The sequence below is a fragment of the Cryptomeria japonica genome, chromosome 10 (assembly GCF_030272615.1).
Source record: "Cryptomeria japonica chromosome 10, Sugi_1.0, whole genome shotgun sequence".
Taxonomy (NCBI): domain Eukaryota; kingdom Viridiplantae; phylum Streptophyta; class Pinopsida; order Cupressales; family Cupressaceae; genus Cryptomeria; species Cryptomeria japonica.
This window is the reverse complement of record NC_081414.1, coordinates 549,613,118-549,627,932: the sequence shown is the minus strand read 5'-3', so window position 1 is coordinate 549,627,932 and position 14,815 is coordinate 549,613,118.

Sequence of the window (14,815 nt, the reverse complement as noted above, 5' to 3'; positions counted from 1 at the left end):
ACATGGATGCACAAAGCTTTGGACTTTTCGAGGATAGTTTGTTACAATCATTTCTTTCAAAACAAAGAAGTTACAAGCCTTTCACAAAAATAGTTACAAGTTCTTTTCGGCCTCTGCGGCTTCTTCAACAGGCTGTTTGGTTGCAACCTCTTCTACCTTTTCAGGGGCATTCTCCAACTGTTCTGGATCATGGGTGGCATACTTTTTTGTCCACTCATCATACACATCTTCTGTCGGCCATGAGAAATTAATCACTTTATCCTTAGCCTTGGTCAACCTTTTCCAAGAGTTTCTCATTTTGTTGACTTCTGAATTGAGAAAACCATAATGTGACTTAATTTTCTCTATCTCTTGTATTGTCAAAACAAAGAAAGAAGCATCATCTAGATCAATAATTCCCTTAATTCTTGCTGACAGCTTGGCTTCTACCTCCTTAAGCCACATTTGTTTGTCCTTCAGTTGATCTAGGCTAGCAAAAACTCCTCGGAGCAACTCAAAAACTTGATCAACATATTCCTTTTTGCACAAATTAACTTTCCTATCAACATTATCCACCCCTGCTGCTAATTGTACTAAATCTTTAGTGATGTCAGAAGTGGATCTAATGATAGGATTGGCCCTTGCTTCATCATAAGATACACACATAAACTCTAAATCTTTCTCCCTAGGCCTCCATTTGTCAAGAATAGGTGTCAAAATGGCCTTGTCTCCCCTGAGCTCATTCCATATATCCAAAATTTTACCTACATTGTTGTAGAGCAATGAGGCATTCATCGTATCTGCAAGCCTGGAAATTGTAGCCCTTACTCTCTCCTCATACTTCTTTGCATATAGGGCCTGAGCCTGTTTTAATTTTTCTAATTCTTGAGGAGTAATCTCAATCATTTGAGAGCTGGAGGGTGCCGGAGATGGTGGAAACTCAATGATAGGGCTAGTAGGTGGAGGTCTTGCAGGAGAAGAGGAAATCACCAATGTTGAAGACTCACCTTGATGGTATTGTCCAGTCAACTAGCTCTGCAGCTTAGCAATGATGCTATCCTTACCTTTTATCTCCTCCTTAACACTGTTATAGGCCTTCAAAATTGTCTCCAACTTGACTTGGAGGATCTCTTTTTCTTTGGCTTCCTTTTCTGCTACTGCAACACTAAATTTTGCAGTCTCTAGCACAGTGCTAGCAACTTCCACTACCCCTGTACTCTGCACTCTCTTCACCATCATCCCACCAAGGTAACATGACCTTGGGGTGTCTTTGCTTTTCTTACTCTCATTTCTCTTGAGAGACCATATGACGAGTGCAACATTATCCTTACTGAAAGTAATTCCCTCCATGGGTTTGGTCTCCTTCCTCACTGTGTCTAGTACCAGGGCATCTGCTATATCCCACTTGGGTAAAATAAGCACTCCAGCTTGTGCCACCATATCTCTCCCTTGCTCAAGGGTGATGGTCTTGAATTCTTCCATCATCTCTTGATTTATTTCCTCTTCTACCAGGGCTAGATCTTTATTAGGCTGCTCAGCTTTTCTCTTTTCACATCTAGCATTATATTTATCTATGTTCTGTTTCCATATAAACTGCATAAATGCTTCTGATGTGACAAAATTGTTGCCAGCCAAGAAGGAATTACTTGCCTATTTTATCTCAGGATCCCACTCCTGGCCTTTGGGTTCAGTGGTGGTAATGTCCATTTCAGCAGCAAGGGGTTCTTCTAGCATCCCTTCCTCCACTTCATCATAAGTGTAGGCAATTTCCCCTAGACTGCCTAATTGTAGGAGTTGCTCAGCTACTGCTTGCTCATCTCCTATGTGGATAGGGGATTGGGATGGAGAATAAAAAGGTGCATCTAATTGTACTTCTTTCCCTACTCTTTTCTTCTTTAGGCTTTCTTGGATGTCAATGACATCTTGTATCTTCCTCTTTCCTTTAGAGGTAGAGGGCTCCCCTATTGTAGGCATCAACACATTGTAACTAGATTTCTTGTGCAGTGTATAATCACCAGGAGGGATTGCTTTGCTAGAAGCTGACCTAATTAGGATCACTCTTTCCTTTTCAGGGTTGCCTTTAATCACAGCTTCCCTCTTCTCCTTCAGGGTCTGCATCACATCCTCAAAGCAAACAATTAAAAACTTTATTTTCTCCTCCAAAGGGAAAAAACTAGACAATGGGTCATAGCTGGCGTCAAACTGATGCACAAAATTCAAGGCTTTCTTATAAGCCACCCATTTCTCTTTCTTCAACTCTTGCTCATCTAGATCAAACTCATTTCTGATGAGGTCTTCAGGAAACTGAATTTGATGGGGCCTACCTCTGCATGCTGCTTTCTTTCTAAACATGTCATTGAAGAAGTCTTCTGGATCAGTACACTTGGACACTGCAGTGGACAAATGATAAGGCTTGAGAAAATCCTCAAAGCAATTCCAACCTCCCTTTGTTATTACAAATTGGTGGGCTATGGTAGCTGCAGGGAAAATAGTCCCTTTACCCCTGCCTGTCAACTCTGCCTCTTGTACACCACCAATTTGTCTAAGGATCTTTGCAATTCCCACTTTGAGAGGGACCTGGTAAGGTAGAAAGAATGGGGTGCCTCTAAAACCAAACACTCTGAAGACTGTTGAGACTGGATACAAATAAATATCACCCCAATTGTGAACAATTTTTATGTTCTCTGCAAATTCTTTTGGTCTTATGAATTCCAAAAGAACCTTGGGGATTCTTGGGTTCTTTGAGTAGAGGAGAGTCCTGATCTTGGATGCAAAGTATTTGTCAAACTTCAAGAAACTAGCATCCTCTATATCCCATGACAACACAGTACTCCATAATTGTACCGACATCTTTTCTCCTTCTTTCTCCTTGACAAGGTCCAGTCCACTGGCAAAGTAATCACCACCTTTGAAAAGAAATAGATGCATCAGGAGTGAGTACCATCCGAAAGGCCTATCCACCTTTCCATTCTTTATTCCTGTTAACCCTCCATGGATAGCATCAGCAATGAAAGAAGCATAATCAAATGTAATTGCAAGAGAAGGATTCAAAATCTGAGCAATCATTAACAGGTAGTGATTTGGCATATTTGCTTCAGCATCTTCTCCCAAAACATGGCAAAGTGCCCAATACATTCCTTTAGCCCTAAGGGTGAACATACTCAATGAAAAGGGCTCTTCTGTGTTGGGTCCTACAACTGTTAGCCCACCTATCTTCACAAAAAACTCCTTGAGAGGCCTGTTCCTAAGATGACTCCTCTGTGCACTATAAATTTGAGCTAATGATTTGAAATTTATGGGTTCTATAAAATTGGTAAACTCATTAAGCCCAAAAGCATTCCTGAATTCTTCAGCATTAATCTCAATAAGGGTTTTTCCATTTATATCCCGAATGCTTCTTTTGACTGGATCATAGTTGAGTGCAATTTGGGTCAACAAATCTATGTCCATAAATACCCCTGGGACTACCAATTTCCCAACATCTAGTTCCCAAATACTGTTTTGCGGGGCCTGAGAATTTCTTATTCCAAATCCAATCTTAAATAACCCCAACCCAGACAATTTAACCTGTGGGTCTCTCAACTAGTTACCCTTGTCATACAGTCCTTCTCCTATCTTTAAATGGGGAGCTCTAGGCACTAATTCTTTTGCCTTCGATGCCTGATTAGTTGACAACATCAACTGTTCAAGAAAATCATCACAGACACTTCTTTCTAAATAATTGACTTTGCCAAAAAATTCTCTTTTAGGAGCCATTTTAAAAAAAATGTAAGAAATGAATACCACTCCTAAATACTTCTGTGACGAATCAATATCTTATCTGAAACACACCACCTAGGAATTGCTAAACAAGAGTATGAGAAAACCTGTTCTTAACTTGAAGGAATTTGCTCTACAACTGAACTAACCTGCTCTATACTTGAAGAAGATAGCTCTGCATCCGCTCCTCTACAAAAATTCTTTAAAAGATATCTTCACCCGGTTGATGGGAAATCATATATTGTACTTAGGGTCTTAACTACAACATTGATTCCGCATGCTTCGATCATCCCTTCAAAATTGAATTCATAGGAGAATTCGTATTTTTCGCTCCAATGGGTCACAACGTTCCTACAAGTCTTTCATTTCGCTCTTTTACAACTTCACGAAGCATAACTATCGGGCAGCTTGGTCCTGTGAAATAGCACCGACCATCCAATCAAAACAAACTTGATCGAGTGTTATACTAACTAACAGCTTTGGCTCCGTGCTGGGTCCCGCTTCTCTATTGGCTACGTGCTACCATGTGGCACTCAACCACTGGCCTTGAAATGCCTTTTGCATTTGACTTAATGCTGGCCGCGTGTCTTTCTCTTATACCGCCGGTTCCACATTGGTGGGCCCACAACTTTCTTTTTAAGACCATGTGTCGCTGGACACATTGCCATCCATCATGACACATGGACGGTTCTCGTTCACTTTCGCTATTTCGCAGAGTATAAAGCACGAGCATCTTACCCTTGCAAAATAGCGCAGGTCGTTAGATCATTTTTTAGTTGATCAGCTTTTAACCATCTGAATAGGCTTCGGGAGGGGTGGGCCCTCTGACTCACTTTGAACACCTGGCGTCCAGTCACCTTCAGAGTTGACACGTTGCTTTTTCATTTGCCGAGAGAAAGCACTAGGCTCCAATTAATTCTTGACAGCTGTATCCGCCAGGTCATCTCCTAACTTGCGACTTGACTCACCTCTGGGGCCCGCCTTTTAACCTTTAATCCCGACCTGCTCACTGTTGTGACTTATGCTGCATGTTGCCATTTTACTTGCTCTCATCAACCAACTAGACCGCCTAGGTGGCATGCCATGTCATTTTTGCAACTTTGCTGGTTTTAAACTACATACAACTTCGCCTAGCGAAATAGCGAAAGTCATAGATCCATCCACAAGATGCACACTAGTTACTGGGCCCGACAACTTTAGGAGGAATACACATAAGGCATAAATTTTTCGCGATTAATTAACATGACCACCTAGGCAAATGACAAGGGGGGACACTTCCTACGATCCCATGACCCATTACTTAAGTGGATAAAGTAACGAAAGAATAGAAACCAGAGGGTTTTAAATAGACATTATGCAATTTAAAATCAAAAACCCTAAACCCTCAAGACCCTACACAAAAGCTAAAGCAATTGAAAAATGCACCTTACTCAAAATTTCAAAAAACCATAGCCAATTATGGGAAAAGAAAAACCCATTTTTAATCAGTGATAACACCTACCAAGGTCAAGGAAATCATTGATATGCAACCTCCATCAATACTTAAACAACTAAGAGGGTTACAAGGAAGACTGCAATCCATAAGGAGAATCATAACACAGTTGGCAGATAAGTGTCACCCATTCCAGCATTTACTCAGGAAAGGATATAGTTTTAAATGGACAAAACAATGCCAAGAAGCTTTCCAAGCTCTAAAATATTATCTTTTAAACACACCAGTGTCAATATCCCCTACTCCAAGAAAACCTCTATTGTTATACATATCAACAACAAACTCAGCTCTAGGAGCTCTATTGGCATAGTATGATGAAAAAGGAAAAGAAAGAGCCATTTATTATATAAGTAGGACTCTGATCGGCTATGAGCTTAATTATACCCCTATAGAGCAAGCATTCTTAGCAGTAATATTTGCATCCCAAAAGCTTAGACATTACATGCTGAGTCATAAGGTACAACTCATTGCACGCTTTGACCCACTCAAGTACCTATTGAGCAGAGCAACATTGACCGGGCGATTGGCTAAGTGGGTTATGATCCTAAGCAAGTTTGATATAGAATACATAGACAGAAAAGCCATCAAAGGATAAATTATAAAAGATCAATTAGTAGAGGCTCCTTTACAGAACAGTCACCTGTTGCTGATAGACTTTCCAGACGAATCTGTGTTTACATTAACTGCATCTATAATGTGGAAATTATATTTTGATGGGTCATATACAAGTCATGGATCTAGAGTAGGGATTCTTTTCATCAACCCTCAAGGGGATACTATACCAAGTCATTTAGGATCAATTTCCAATGCACAAACAATATAGCTGAATATGAAGCTCCCCTCATAGGGCTTCGTACAGTTGTACAGTGGAGAATACAAGAATTACAAGTCTATAGTGATTCACAATTGATTGTAAACTAGGTCAATGATGATTACAACATGAAGGATAACAAACTCGTGCCTTATAAGAAGCTGGTAGAAGATTACAAGGAGCACTTCAGAAAAATTACCTTCGAACAGATCCGAAGGATACAAAACAAGGCAGCAGATGCAATGGCTACCATAGGATCTCTTCTGAATATGCCTGCTAACAAAACTCAGTTTGAGTTCATCATAGAATAGTTGATGCTACCAGCATATGAGACTCCCCTATCAGAATATGTATGTGCAATTATGGGTCCAGAATCACCTTGGTACAATGAAATATATACATATTTACATACTCAGTATATATCACCGGATCTGTCCAGAAATCAAAAGAAGACCTTTATTCGTCAGGCATCTAGATACACCATTATAGCTAATAATTTGTACAAAAAGGGCTTCGATGGGACTCTTCTCCGATGTCTTGATGAGAATGAAGCACAACTTGCTTTAAAAGAAGTCCATAATGGAATTTGCGGGGCTCACCAAAGTGGTCCACCATTGTCAAAGAAATTGTTGAGAGTAGGTTACTATTGGCCAACTATGGAAAACGACTCTTATAAGTGTGTACAGAAATGTAAGCAATGCCAAATGCATGGGGATCTCATTCATGCACCCACACAAGATCTTCAACCCATTACATCACCATGGCCATTTTCACAGTGGGGATTAGATCTAGTGGGTAAAATCAACCCTGCTTCTTCCAATGGGCACCATTTCATTTTAATGGCCATTGAGTACTTTACCAAATGGGTTGAGGAAATTCCTCTTACATACACTACTGGAAAATAGATAGAAAAATTCATGCTCAACTACATTATATGTAGATATGGGATTCCACTATGCTTTGTTACAGATAATGGACGTCCATTTAAAAACCAGAAAGTGAAAGAGTTGTGTGACAAATTTCACATACAACAGAGATTTGCCACACCATATTATCCACAAAGCAATGGACAAGCAGAGGCAACAAATAAAACAATATTGAAAATTCTTAAGGAAGTTGTCACTAACATAGGACAGGACTGGCATCTCTAGTTAAATCCTTCTCTTTGGGCTTATAGAACAGGAGTACGCACACCTATAGGAGCAACACCATATTCCTTGGTCTATGGTATAGAAGCAATACTCCCCATTGAAATATAAATACCATCTCTAAGAGTCTCCTTAAAAAACATCATATCATAGGAAAACTACCGGGTAGCAAGGTTACAAGAACTAGAAACACTTGATGAAAAAAGACAAACAACGTTCAATCATCTACAAGGTGATAAAAATAGACTGAGATGGAGTTATAATAAATGAGTTCACCCATGAACTTTTGAAGTGGGAGATCTAGTTCTTAGAGAGAATCAAAGGAACCTAGCAAAATGAGAAAAGCCAGGGAAATTCGAACCTAACTGGCTAGGTCATTTCATCATAACAAGGGTTATAGGCAATGGAGCATATAATTTGGATACCATGGAGGGAGATCCACTCTCTGACCCTATGAACAACATGCACCTTAAACGATATTATACCTAAGGGGTGGGTTAGTTTAGGTTTTATTTTCCGCATTACATATCATATTATTCAAAGCATTGCATTACATATAGTTTCTTTTTTAATGCATCTCATTCGTAAAGTTTTTGCATTTTCATATAGCACCACCAATAAAACAAGGCAACTGTCCAAGTTTATCATTTGTTTGCATTCAAGAGAAGCAAGGGTCATCTCCTTTCTTAGATATTCAGACATGAAGTCTTTGAGGTTCTAAGGTCATTCATTTTCAACATTACCCTGTGATGATGCTTTACTTATGGTTGGGTAGTGATTTCACTATTTGAGACTTGTTAACCCAAAATCTATCAATTGTTATATCTCAAACATATTAAGAAGATCTCTAATTCATTCTAGACACCTAGTTGATCATATGACTAAGTGAAAAATCTAAAATTCTACTTCAGCGCTGCTGTAATTGTCACACCCAAGTAGGTTTCATTACTTACAAGTGAAGGCAAGAAAAGAAAAAGAAAAAGAGCTATGCCAAATTCATCTCAAGGAAAAAGAGAAATGATATATAACTGAAATATCACGCATACAAGTGCGATCAAAAGCTTGACTATGGGAACATGCAAGTAGCTCCATCAGGGCTATGAACACCTACTGGCAATGGAGCAATATTTGAGAAATTATAGTCTATAACCTCGTCGGAGCTCTCAAGGCTTGCTGGCAGCGAGGCTCTATTCGGGATGCTTTTGAAGTTAGGATAATCCGTGTAGCTAGTCATATAGGATGTTAAGGATCTTTAGTGAACACAAGAGCAGGAATTAACTCATCTGCACACACATGGGCAAAAGAAGATCAAAATTTCAAGAACCAATGGAGAAGGTTTCCACGTCTCCATTTGTAAATCTGAGTCACTAAATGTGTTGAGTTGAATGTTCCAAAGGACCTTAGGGATCGATTGACCGCTTATCTATGAAATGTTTTGCACCTCCAATTCAATTGGTGTATTACAAATGATACAACAAACACAGTCAACCTTGTTCGAATAGGAAATGCATCTTCATCATGCATATTGCATTAACATAGGTCATGTCAAAAAGTCATTTGTCTCCACATGCATTCTGCAGATCATCATGTTGAACAGGTCTGCACACTGGGGCATAACTGAAAAAATCCTAAAAATCCAAAAAATCATATAAAGTCCTGAAAAAATCTAAAAAATCATATAAAGTCTTGAAAAAATCCAAAAAACAATGCAAAACTCAAAATCCAAAAATAATGCAAAACTCAAAATCCAAAAACAATGAAAAACTCAAAATCTAAAAAACACTGAAAAAACTCAAAATCCAAAAACATTGAAAATCATAAAATCCCCAAAACATCCATATAATGTCCTGAAAAATCAACCAAAAAGATCCATATAATGTCCTGAAAAAATAATTCAAAAACATTTAAACATCTATCTACATAATCCAAAAACATCGAAAAAGCTCTAGGAAAAGAACTAAAAATCGAAAAAATCAATCAATCAGAAAAACTTGCAATAAAATGTCTTGCGAGAAACAAATACCCTAGCAGATAATCCAGCAAATTCTTTGCACGAAGTTAACAAAGGATATGACTATCATGTCAAACATCTGCAATCAACTAATCAAATTGTCTTATCAATCGTATCATATCCATATCAAGTGATCAGTATCTTGTCTTAAACGGAAGAGGATACACTCGAAATCAGACAGGTTAGTCTTAAACGGGGTCCACAACTTTCTGAGATCAGACATTATCAACCATCAGATCAAGCAACTGAGAACAAAGGCACAAGGTCAGTATAGCTACTGAATTTTGTCCAGGTCAGTCTTTATCTTTTATCATTTGGTGATAGATTATGTTCCTATGCTACTCAGGGATGTCCACAAGTGACTAGAGGAGCTATGATGGGAATTATCTATTTTTCTTTGTTTGTTGTTTGTGGTGTGAACCGATGAAATTCTATGGAAATTGCTCTAGTGGGTGTCTGTGATAGGAGCATTCAGCTATTGGATGCCACACATACCTCAACCCCTAGTGTAATTCCCAAAATGGAGGGTTCACTCCTTGTTTGCTAAGTGTTTGTTTCTACAATGAGATATCTTTACATCTTGGTTCCTTATACCCTGATGTGCTAAACTTCATTGTTCAATAATAAGGCTTAGTGATGAATATATATTGCACAATAAAATATGTGACACAGGATCGTGATTCTTTCAATTTCATTCTCGTCTCATATGCTTATTTATAGTTTGTTAATTTCTCGTCTTCTCTCTAAATTACATTCTTTCTATCATCAATCTCTTCTCTCTATCATCTAACTAACATTTCTTCACGGTGTATCTGAGTTAAAAATTTGTCCTACCATTATCATACAAAAACATTCATAATAGATTTCATTAAACATACATATAGATACCATTGCATTCATAAATATCAATTAATATGCATTCATATAACTACCATTACATTCATTAGCATCATTGATACATACATAACTACCATTGCATTTATGAATCATATAGAATCAAATAGATATGCATCATAAAACTCATAGCATCATATAAGCATACGTGGAAAACAAAACATAAATAGATCACTGCCAAAATCTGCATATCATATATATATATAACTCAAAAATGATAATGTGTACAAGACAATAAATAGGCTCGAAGGCTCAGATAACATGATAAAAAATGTCTCAACCAACACTGCCTTTGTCAGTAGGTGGATCCTCTCCACTAGATCCTGCCCCAATATGTCAAGGTGGTCCCATAACACCACCACTGCTAGTATGTCGAGAAGTAGATCTACTTGATCTCCTCCCCATAAAGGCACTAAAACTAGGCTCTCTTTGATCCTCAAGGATAGCGCTCTCATAAGCCTACCGATAGTATATAGCCTCTTATGCAGTGGTGAAATAGCTATCTGCCTGGTCGTGAGCATCTGTACCTGGTCTAAAAAGATGATCAAATGCATCCATGGTTATCTAACCTCTTCGAACTGCCTCATCTCTCTCCCTCTGGAGACAATCCCTCTCAACCTCAAGGGCACTATAATCTGCACAGTAGGCCTCTCGCTCGACATCTTATCTAGCGACCTCCTCCTCCAAACTCTGGATTTGCACTCTAAGAATCTATGGATCATCCTCATCACCCACCTATCCTCTCCCACCCTTTGCAGTAGGCACATCCTCTAACTCTGGCATATCATCACCATCATCTCCATCCTCACCGCTCGATGACTCTGAAGAATCATCGCTATCCCCACTGCTAATAGACTCGGTGTCTCCACCAATGTCTACATCCTCATCTCCTATCTCATCCTCTCCCTCCACTCCCTCATCTCCCTCACCTCCTCCTCTAACTCTCTCCCCCATGTCTATCCTCAAGCATTGTCTAGGATGGCGAATCTACTGTGCTATAATCAAAACACAAGGATCAGTAAGTGGAATTGGCCTATGTTTGGCAAACCATGCATCATAGTCCAGTGTCGTCCCTGGATCTGCTACACCTCTACCCCAACCCCAGAGTAACGACTGAAGAGCATCAAACTCAACAGAAGCAACATGTGGATGAATACAAACACGCCAATCAGATACCTCTTGAGATACATGAGAAAAATAAGTGGTAACCATTGGTGTCACCTGTACCTCACCAAACTGTCTCAGTACCTGCCCTGGAAGATACATCTCGATAATCTGCTGGGTCTCGAAAGTCCTACCGATCAGATGCCTCTAGTGTTGGTAGAAAGCCAACTGCACTGCATCATCTGCCCAACCAGGGCAATCTAAGTATGGTCTCCAAATGAAATGCTACAAAATGTCAAACTGATGCCTCCGGTACAAGGTGTAACCCGAACCCCTATGTCTGATACCTGTTGTGTACCTAAAAGCATAAGGCTCACCAGGCTGTAAATCAACATGAATGACAGGTCTCGAAATAGAAATATGCTCCCATGCCCAAGTCTAGAGTAGTGTCACACCACAACTGATAGACCGATATCCAAGATATACAATCCCATGCATCTGATAATACAACATGGCCAGTAGACACGGACCCCACGCATATACTCGTCGATGAACAATCATATCATGGAGCACTCTGCCCCATCCAACTGGAAATCCATGACCTCGTCTATCAAGTATCAACAAACTACCAAGAACACCGCATAGTACAATAGTCATGTCATCATAATCCAACCAGGCCCAAGGGATGTCATATCGGCCACTGATCTGCAAGTCCTATATCTCACACTTGAAAAGTGCACACAATCCAACAATGCCATCATCATGGTCATACACAACTCTCTCACCATGAATTGGAATACACAGTATACGCCATACATCATCTAACATAATGGATGCCTCCCCAGTCGGAAGATGGAATGAATAAGTCTCAGAATGCCACCGCTCTATCAAAGCTGTAATCATGGCCTTGTTGGCCATAACCTCTAGTAAGTGTAATACATGATATAAACCGAGCTAGTGGATATGCTCAATCTCCTCATCAAGTAAGTCAGCACGAAGATCAAGTTCACTGGGTCTGCTCTTTCGCCAGTATAATACTTGAATGTTCTCCTGCAACGAGAAAATGTTGAAAATATCAGATATCAGATCACGAAAAACTAAAATATTTTCAGACGCATGACAAAACATTTCACATACAACAAATGTGTGATAGCTATTACTAATGTGGTACACTTATAGCTTTTGCGTGACATTTAGAGCTAATGCGTAATGATATGAGCACATGCGTAACATTAAACACTTATGTGTGATGATATGAATGAATGTGGCACATTCTACACTAATGCGTAACAGTTAAGACGATTGCGTAACAGTTAAAGCGAATGCGTGAAAATCAATATGCTAATGTGTGTCGCAAGGAAAAAATGATCACTAAATTTTTTTTGGAAAGAAGCAAAAAACAGGCAAAAAATCAAGAGAAATTTGGAAAAATACCATGCCGCTAGTCCCAGGAGGTCTCTGATATGAACATACTCGGTCAGATAGGTGCAATCGAGCTCTATAACCAGCCATGATGATCAAATACTCACAAGAAAGCACAAAACATTGCAGAGAAAACAAAGATCTTACCAAATACAAAATGGGCAAATGAAAACCTAAAATCTCTATTTATAGCTCAAAATTAGGGTTTTTTGACACCTTGATGCCCGTGGTCCTTGCTAGCTTCAAACAACTTGTTCTTTACTCAAACGATCTCGAAATGAAACAAAATTTCACACACTTGCTCGTTACACTAGTATCAAAAACATGGTCTCAATTTTTGAAATTTCCGACCACCTTTTCTGAGGGGGCATATTTACACTATACTGCAGTACCAAGGCATACTGGGGCAGATTTTTTCATTTTCTTTGAAATAATGTCATTCCGACTTTGTCTCAAAGAGGGGCAAATGTAGACACCTAAAAATGTCTCATTGATCATGTACTAATTATTCCTCTAATTGATTAAATAATTCTTTAATTATTTAATTAAGTTAATTAATCATATTCTTCTAAATTAATATTTCCTCTCCATCTTACTAATTATTCTATTTATTATTCTTTGATAATTTAATCATTTTAACCATTTTCTAGATATTAATTAAATATTTATTATTTAATTAATTATGGTTAATTCCCCAATTTAAATAATCTTTATTATTTAAATAAATTAATTCTTGAATTCTATCTCAATCCTATCATCATCTAAGCATTTAACCCTCTTCTAAATATTAATTAAATATTTATTATTTAATTAATTATGATTTTAATCTTTTAAATTAAATAATCTTTATTATTTAATTAAAATTTAATTTCTAAATAATTAAATAGTTTCTTTAAATTATTTAATTAACGAATTAATTCTTCCATTTCCAAATCCCCAAATTCTAATTTCATTTAATTTCATATTCTTCTAATTTCTTCCAAATTCAATTACATGTGCATGATTTCAAAAATCAAATTGAAAATCAAAGTCAAGTTCTAAATATATTCAAATACTAAATTGAATTTAAATAAATTCAATTATTTGAATAAATATCATGCAAAGATTAAATTGAAAATCTAAGTCTAAATGCAAGCACATGCTAAATTAATTAATTAATTAATTAAATCATTTATCTCTCCAGTCTCTATTTTCATCTTCTAGTTATCTTGGTCATCTTCTTTATTTCTTCCAATCATTATTTTTCTTCCTTCAGTTAGCTTTTTCTCAATCAGTTGACTCAATTAATCTATTCAGTTTCACCTCCAAGTCAGCAGCTCAACTATAAATCAACATGTGAGCTCACCTGAGTTCCACCTCTTGATCATTTTGTTCCACCTTTCAATCAATCTTCTCCAAAAATCTATAAATTGAGCATTCAATCTCCATTCTCAATAATCACGAACTTTGAATCTTTGTGTCACTTGCAGGTTACCAACGCAATATCTGAGAGCCATAATACCACAGAGAAGAGAAGAGCAATGGAAACTATATGCGATCTTCGAATAGGGAGTTTCATTGAATGATTTTAATTCCTATTTGTTTGATATTGCATTATTTCATTGTCTGTTTGTTAGAATTCTTTCATTAGATAGGGATTCGTGATTTCCCTTTGATTCTAATTGATATATTTATTAAGATGAATTTTACATGCACACACAAAGATTTAGAAGTAATTGATTTAATATCGGTAGGTGACCAATCATTTTCACATAAATATTTGATAAGTTCTTGTTGAACATCCTCCTTTTCACTATCATTGAAATCATCAAAATATTGTTTTAAATCATCAAGAACTTTCCTTCTAATATTCTTTATGGTCCTTTGACAATGTGTCATAGGCTTGTAAGAAGAAATATCAATATTTACTGGTGCAAAAGTTGTAGGTACATTACCAGTTATCTTCGTCTTCTTACTTGGTTGCCTTGTCCTCTTCATTTCTACCTCTGGTTTAGTGTCTTCTGAATCTGGTGTGTTATTCTTGGTTTTTCTCTTCCTTTCAAATACCTTTGGCGGAGTGGCCTCTGGTTTATTTTTGGTTGGTGACCTCTTGGTCACTTTAGAACTAGCAGCAGATGCAACCGGTGCCGACGCTGATGGCACAACTTTCCCCTTCTTCTTCTTCGGTACTATAGTAGGACTAACCCTCTCAGAGT